Source organism: Hyperoodon ampullatus, assembly GCF_949752795.1.
Source record: "Hyperoodon ampullatus genome assembly, chromosome: 15".
Classification (NCBI taxonomy): Eukaryota; Metazoa; Chordata; class Mammalia; order Artiodactyla; family Ziphiidae; genus Hyperoodon; species Hyperoodon ampullatus.
This window is the reverse complement of record NC_136928.1, coordinates 42,918,395-42,926,742: the sequence shown is the minus strand read 5'-3', so window position 1 is coordinate 42,926,742 and position 8,348 is coordinate 42,918,395.

Below are 8,348 nucleotides of genomic sequence, written 5' to 3'. Positions count from 1 at the left end.
ACCTGAAAAAGGATGTTGGAAATAATGTAGTTGCGCTGGTGAAAACATCTGAATGAAACAGCTGGAAGCCTTGGGAGTTATCTGAAAGGTAAAAAGAAGTCACTGTAGAATGTCGGATCTAGGGTGGATTCGCCTGGAACCCGAGCCCAAAAAGCCTTGGGCACAGGGGAGGTCGGGGGGTGGAGGACACCTGCCGCGGCGCGCGGGGAGAGCAAGCAGCCGGCCTTCTGGTTGGATAACGCTTTCGTTATAACGAAAGTAACAATCACGCATGGATTAAGTGCATAATGGAAAGCTTCCTGAATGCGCAATGTTTGTCATCTGTGCCGCTAACACTTTAGGCCAAACAATACACGCCAACCGGGACGACCCGGCTAAGAGACCCCACTCACTTAGCTCCTTACGTAGGGTCCAGGGCGCCGGAATTCTGACGCAGGGTAAATATCACCTTCCGGACCCAGGAGGACTGTCAGTCGGCTAGTCCGTCTCAAAAATGGTCCCCCAGGGCTTCCGGTGCCGCCGGAAGCGGTTCTACCCGGAATTCAGAAGTCCGATTTCGGAACAGCCTTGTTGCCGCTGGTACAGTCGGGGGCGGTGTACCCGGGTTGCGTGTCAGCAGCGTGTTGATGATCGTTTCTGCAGAACCCTTCTCTTTCTAGGAAGTAAATTACTGCTACTCTGGGGCTGTGAGCGGCCTCGATGTGTACAACTCTAGGGAAAGTTAAACGGGGAAATGTGGGAGAAATGATAAGTCCTTAAAAGACATGCTAACAAAAAGGGAAAAATGCAAGGGAAGGTGGCGATAGACCCAGTTAGTACTGCGCGAGGAGCGCTTTCTTTTTCAAAAGTCACCTCGTGTGGGTGGCATTTGAAGTAATAAAGCTAGAGTGGGTTCCAATCCCAGCTCATCCCCACTTGTGTAGACTTGGAGACGTTATGTAAACTCTCTGTGCCTCCCCCCGCCCCCCCCCCCGCCATAGTCTGGCCGCCTAACTCATGCCCCTCCCCTTTTTTATGTTTGTCTCCCCAGTGCCACCGCAAAGATGTGTAATCAGTGTTGTTGAATGACTGAATGGAAACCTCTCTCCTGAAAATCTTTTTAATGAACCTAAACACTCACACCCTTGAAAACTATTGAAGTGCATTTCAACTGCTATCATTTTACTTGCCTTTCACACTCACTGAAGTGCCAATTTCTGCAAGAAAGTGTTCTTTGCTCTCTCTGCCTTGCCAAGTAGCTGAGAAGCAGAAATTGATTGAACATCAAAGTAACCGTCATACCTTTTTTCCCCAATATTAAAGTGAAAATAACCAATATGTTTCTAATCATGAAGAAAATACATACTAATGTGGAAAATTAAAGCAATACACTAAAACATAGAAAGTGGAGGGAGGGAGGAAGGGAGGGAGGGAGGGCCAAAGCTGGAAACATTTGAGCAACAAAATAACACAGTATTAGATTATAACAAATAAATGGGGGAGAAGGGACAAATCCTCCTTACAGAAAAATTCCACATAATATATGTGTATAACTTCTACTAGGAGGTAAAGCTTAACCACCACCACCCTGCCCGCCTTGAGTGTGGACTGGACTTAGTGACTTGCTTCCAAAGAATAGAATATGGAAAGGGAAAAATAGTACCTTCATAATGGAGAAAATTGGCAGACACCACCTTAACCAACTGATCACGGTAAACATCACCAGCAATGTCATGTTGATAACATGTACCCCCAGAAATGATGCGATGAGGACATTTCATCTCTAATATTCGTCCCCAAAACCCACAACCCTACTCTAATCATGGGGAAAACATCAGACAAACCCAAATTAAAGAGCATTCTACAAAATATCTGAGCAGAACTCTTCAAAGCTGTCAAGGTCATGAAAAGCAAGAAAAGACTAAGAAGCTATCACAGATCAGACAGAAATGTGATGACTGAATGCAGTGTGGGATCCTGTATAGAATCCGGGAACAGAAAAGCACACTAGTGGAAAAACTGGTGAAATCCAAATAAAATCTGTAGTTTAGTTACTTGTAATACCCCAGTGTTAATTTCTGAATTTTCACAAACATATCATAGTTAACATAACATGTTAACATTAGAGGAAACCGAGTGAAGGACATTTGGGAACTCTCCACTATCTTTGCAAATTAAAATTTATTTTTTTACTAAAGAAAGTGAGTCAAATCCTAGATCCCACCTCTCTGGAAGTAACCACTTTGTGCGTGTGTGTGTGTGTGTACACATCATTCCATTTATCTCTGTATAAATACATGTATACATACAATTGTATGTAAATGAGATTCATGCTATAAATGCTGCTTATCTCTGCAACAATATATACCGGAAATCTTCCACGCTGATGAACATAGATCCATATCATTCTTTTACATGATTTTGAAAGATTCCATTGTTTATAAGTGCCATACCCACATAGATGGACATATATGCTGTGTCCAGTATCTAACATAATATTGCAGTGAATATTTTGGGGCATACACTTTTGCATGCCAGTCCAATTCTTTCTCTAGAATAAATTCCTAAAAATGGAAGCCCTATTTCCTTTCAGTGAAGAATGGTACTTATAATCTAGGCTCAGGGTGTCAGGTATGTTCATTGTTACTGGGGTTTTGATGCTCTCAAGCCCTCCCATTGGTCAAAGCTGGGGAATATTATACACATGTGTGCACACATTTCCATCTACATACATTGAAAACCATGTGTTCCCGCTGATATCGTGAAGTCCAATCTAACACCACAGGGTTCAAACTAAGCTTTTCCCTTTATATGTATGTAACTTCCTTTTCTGGCAGTGAGAAACCTGACTCGCATCAGCCTTATATTTCCTTATTTAAGCAATTCCCCTGTGTGAAACCAATCTCCAATCTGGCCACCACCCCATCTCCTGCACTCATGCCCTCCTTACCTCTCTCCAGCTTGGACTCCCAAGGCCAGTTCATCCCTTGAAGTGGACATCTTCACCCTGATTGGATGTAAAATGTTAACATTAGGGGAACCTGAGTAAAGGGCATTTGGAAACTCTCTCCAATATCTTTGCAACTTTCTGTAATCTAAATTTACAGCAATACAGGGCCACTGGAGCCCCCCACTCCTGCCCTACATCTGTGGATGGCCTGCCTTGCCCTTGCCCCTGATGGCTTTAGGACTGAAAACTTGCGGAAGGGGAGGGATGAAGAAGGGCTCCTATTCCCACTTCACCTTATGTCCTTTCTTGGCCTTCTAATCTGATCATATTAATTATGGAACATAATAAGTTCAGAGACAGGTGGAGCCAACTTAACCACAAATAATGTTTCATACTGCCATCTCCTTGGTGAGAGATATGTCTCAGAAGTATTAAATGATAGGTCTAAAACACAAACTCAATGAGCAAACTTGAAACCAAAGAACAGTGGGAAAAAAAGAAGGAAGGGAAGAAAGAAAGAAAAGGAAAGAAAGAAAGAAAAGAAAGAGAAAGAAAGGAGGGAGGGAAGGAGGGAAGGAAGAGAAAAAGGAGCTGTATTGTGGCTATCCCTTTCCTATCTACAAAATGGTTTGAACTCTTGTCAGTTCTGACTTTCAACTTGTTCCCTCTCCCAACCTTTTTCTTGCCTTTCAAGATCTTGGCAGAAAGCTCCTTTTTAAGGGGCTAGGTCACTTCAATATCCAGACTAATTATAGTTCTTGGTGATAATTAGACTAATTATAGTTCTTGCCTTCTTGCAAGAGGGATAGGGTATGAGTTGCAGCCCAGCACACACTGGCCTGACAGTACTAGAAGGAACTACAGTCATGTCTCTGGGCTTATTCTAGGAGGAGGAAATCACAAGGAACAACACAAGAATTAGGTATCTTCCAAAGAGAAGCTGATCAGGGCTGCAGTAAAGCAGAACAAAATTACAAGGTTTAAATCTGTTTTGTTTTTTGTCTCAACTGTCATTTGTTGGCTTCACAAAATAAAGCAAAACACCCTGCAATATAAATTGCTAGAGGAATGGTACCAGGAATTTTAAAACTAGAAGAGACTTGAGAACCTGAATCAGGGCAATCTAAAATTATCAGTAATAGTTACGATCATAACTATTATTTTCACTGCCACTTATGTACCAGTCACATAAATATTTTGTTATATTTAATATGTTATACAGCAGTTCTTGGCACATTAGCAGATCTGAGGCCAATTGACAGTTCAGTTTTCCTTGACTCTGATTTGACAACTTCCCCTAGTGAAAAATTTGTTATCTAGAGGTCAAATTTTAGTAAGGTCAATTTATTTATTTTTTTATTTTTATTTTTTTATGCAGTACGCAGGCCTCTCACTGTTGTGGCCTCTCCCGTTGCGGAGCACAGGCTCCGGACGCGCAGGCTCAGCGGCCATGGCTCACGGGCCCAGCTGCTCCGCGGCATGTGGGATCTTCCCGAACCGGGGCACCAACCCGCGTCCCCTGCATCGGCAGGCGGACTCTCAGCCACTGCATCACCAGGGAAGCCCAGTGAGGTCAATTTATTTTAAATGTGTGGCTTCGTGGAAGATCACTGTACCTTAATAATAGTAATAATAATAGCTATCATTCATTTGACGTACTAAGGATGAAGCATTATTCTTAATGCTTTATCATTATCATCTGATTCAAGCCTGCAAGATTGAATGTCTTATTTTTGAACATCAATTTTAACAAACCAGAGGGATTGCACTATCACTGGAGAAGTTAAGTAACTTGTCCCAGTCACACCCTTAGTGATCGGTGAGATGGACCTAAATTCAAGTCTGTTTGATTCCAAGACTGTTTCTCAACTGCTACCATAACTGAAGAAATTGAATTAAAGACCTTTAGGGGGAAAAAAAAAAGATCTTTAGGGTCCCATCCATCTTTGAGATTTTACCTTTTGAACATATGAAAACAAGCATTTTTTAACTTAAATTTGATATCAATCTTTACTACATGATATATGGTAAATCTTTGTGTTTCTAGTAGTATTGAAGCTTCTATTAAAGCAACAATTCTCTTTATGGAAAACAATAAGAGTAACAATTCTGTATATTTCTAGTGGAAAACATGGCATTCATCTCCAGTAACCTTTATTATCAATACGGATTAAAGATCTGTGCATTGGATTTTCATCAGCAATGAGATAGTTATCTCTTTACCAGTGGCATTCAAATTACACAAAGCATTTCTTGGGTTTCCTCTTGAGTCTCATCAAATTATGCTTCACTGATTTCTTCATACATGATTACATCTCTTACAAAAACTTTTTAATATAAAGTCTTTTGTTTCCATTTTCCCCAGCTTTACTGAGGTATAATTGACAAAATTGTAAGATATTTAAAAGTGTACAATGTGATACAGTGTACAATTTGATATATAAACACATTGTGAAACAATTTCCCCCCACTGAGTTAATTAACCCATCCATCACCTAACATATTTACCTTTTTGTTGTTGTCATGGTTGAAAATGTTAAGTTCTATTATCTTAGCAAATTTCAATCATACAATATAGCATTATCATCTGTAGTCACCATGTTATACTTTATATCCTCGGACCTTATTCATCTTATAACTGAAAGTTTGTAACCTTTTACTAACCTATGTTCCTTATTTCTACATTCTTGTCCCATCTCTTCCACTAACTAGTATTACAACTTTGAATAAGACAGCAACCTTTCTGGTGTTCAATATCTTCATTACAAAATTTAAAAGGTTACATTCTTTTTTTTTTTTTTTTTGTGGTACGCGGGCCTCTCACTGTTGTGGCCTTCTCCCGTTGCGGAGCACAGGCTCCGGATGCGCAGGCTCAGCGGCCATGGCTCACGGGCCCAGCCACTCTGCGGTATGTGGGATCTTCCCGGACCGGGGCACGAACCCGTGTCCCCTGCCTCGGCAGGCGGACTCTCAACCACTGCGCCACCAGGCAAGCCCAAAAAGGTTACATTCTTGCAGTATTATTTCTGGAAAGTTTAAAAATATAACTTTTAAATAAATATAAAATGCATATGTGTCTAAAGATGTATTTAACTCATTAATGGGGGATCCAGAAAGATGGTAAGCCTTGGTCAAAGAGAACTGGGGAGTGCCACATATTTACAGCTGCTGAAAGAATGAATATTTGAATAAGACTGCTAATATAGGTACAAAAGTGGTTAATATCCTGCAGCACAATAAACGGTTACCTTTTCTATGGGACAAAAATCATTTGCAACTCTACTGGACAAAATTCAATTATATTACTATCAGTTTTCTACATGTTAAGATTTACCCTTACAGAGTTGTACAGTACCTCTGTACTAAAAAATAATAAATATCAAGTCAAACAAAAGTGCACATTCCTGGAGAATCAGACAATCCCCAGGAGTGCCTGCTAGACAAAACCCAGCAGGAAACTGAAAGAACAAATAGTCATCCCTTCGCCTATTTCCAAGTTTAGGATAATTTTTCTTAATAGAACTAAGAATTCTCTGAGTTTTAAAATTCTCTTTTAGGAACCAGCGCCAAAAATGTAACATCACTAAGAATTACAACACTAGCACACCACAGTAAGCACACACTGATTACATTTATTCTACTTAGGATTGTCATTTGCCATTTTAAACCACCAGACTAATTGAAAGGCTAACTGTAATTTGCTGATATTTATGGCTTCCAGGAAAGCTTTACAAAGGATGTGTCTCATCTTATGCTGAAATTAAGTAGTTTGTTCAATAATTAATAAATATATATTAAGAACGCATCATGTACCAATCAGTTTTAGGATAAAACAGAGAAATAAAATAGATGAAGACTCCTGTCTTCAAGAAGATTATATTCTTGTAGTGAGAAATTCCATATGAATTAAACATTTAAAGGTTGAGTAAAAATTAGGAGACAACATAAATGATATCATTTGTAAACTTGGGTGGGAAAGACCTTTCTAGTCATAATTCTAAAATCAGAAACTAGGGAATTCCCTGGTGGTCCAGTGGTTGGGACTCTGCTCTTCCATTGCAGGGGGACCCTGGTCTGGGAACTAAGATCCCACAAGCTAGGCAGCAGCGCATCCCCACCCCCCCCAAAAAATTCAGAAACTATAGGGGAAAGAACCATTAGTTAGACCAGTGATTCCCAAATTTGAGCAGGTATCAAGTCACCCGGAGGGCTGAATAAAGCACGGATTGCTGGCCCACCCTCCCAGAGTATGTGATTCGGTAAGCATGAGGTGGACTAGGAGAATTTATTTCTAACCAATTCTCAGGTGATGACAGTAACGCTGGTCTGAGGACTACATTTTGAGAACCTGGATTAGAATACATAAATATTTTAAATGTTTGTACTGTCAAGACATTATAAATAAATAAATAGCTATAACTGGGAAAACATTAGCAATCTATGATCAATTAATGGTGTAAATTGGGAGCATTTCTCCTCTACTCTTGAAGTTCTACTCTTCTCTACTCTTGAACTCTTGAAGTTCTTTTCTGTGAAAGGAGCTCATTTCATGCAATTTTGGGCCTTTTTCTGCCTCTTTATTCATTCTGATTTCGAGGATATGTGTCCAATTACTAAATTTGAGACTAATTGAGCACATATTCAACTCAACTTCCTTTCCCTCGGGGGAACCAGTCTGCTACTGGCAAAGAGAGCAGACAAAAATCACTGTGCTCTCCAGCAATTCTCCTTACATTCTAGTGGAGAAGTTTATATTTTATCTTTATGGTACTAAGTTGATATTTAACAAGTACAGACATACCATCCTACACCAGTAAACATAAAAGTGATATTGATATTTTTCCTAAATCTTAAAAACACAGTGCAAACGTGTGTTTGCTCATTTAATAGTTTTGACTTTGGTAATCAAATAATTGCTAATAAAGATGTGGAGAATGGAATGTTCTTGTACTGCAAATTTATAAAACCATTCTGGAAGGTGATCGACAATAGTTATCAATTTAAATGTATAAACTGTGTAACTTTGCAGATTCTAAGATTTATTCTAAGGAATAAATGAAATAATTATGCAAAGATATATAGATATAGAACTATAGATACTTACCATAGCCTTCTTTATAATGCTATGAAAAATTAGGATATTATTAACATATAAGTCATTGGACATTGGACATTCCCAAATTTGGAGCTGGGTGAATAAATGAAATACTATACAGCCATTACAAGTGATAATGTAGTTCTCTGTTGACATGGAAAGATTTCTACTGGGTGAAAAAAGGAAAGATCATAAAATATCATATGTTATATAATCAGATAAAACTAGAAATAAACAGCATATATAGAGTATACATACACATCATACATGTGGTGTGCATATATATGTATATATACCTGTGACATAAATGCTTGTGCATCTTGT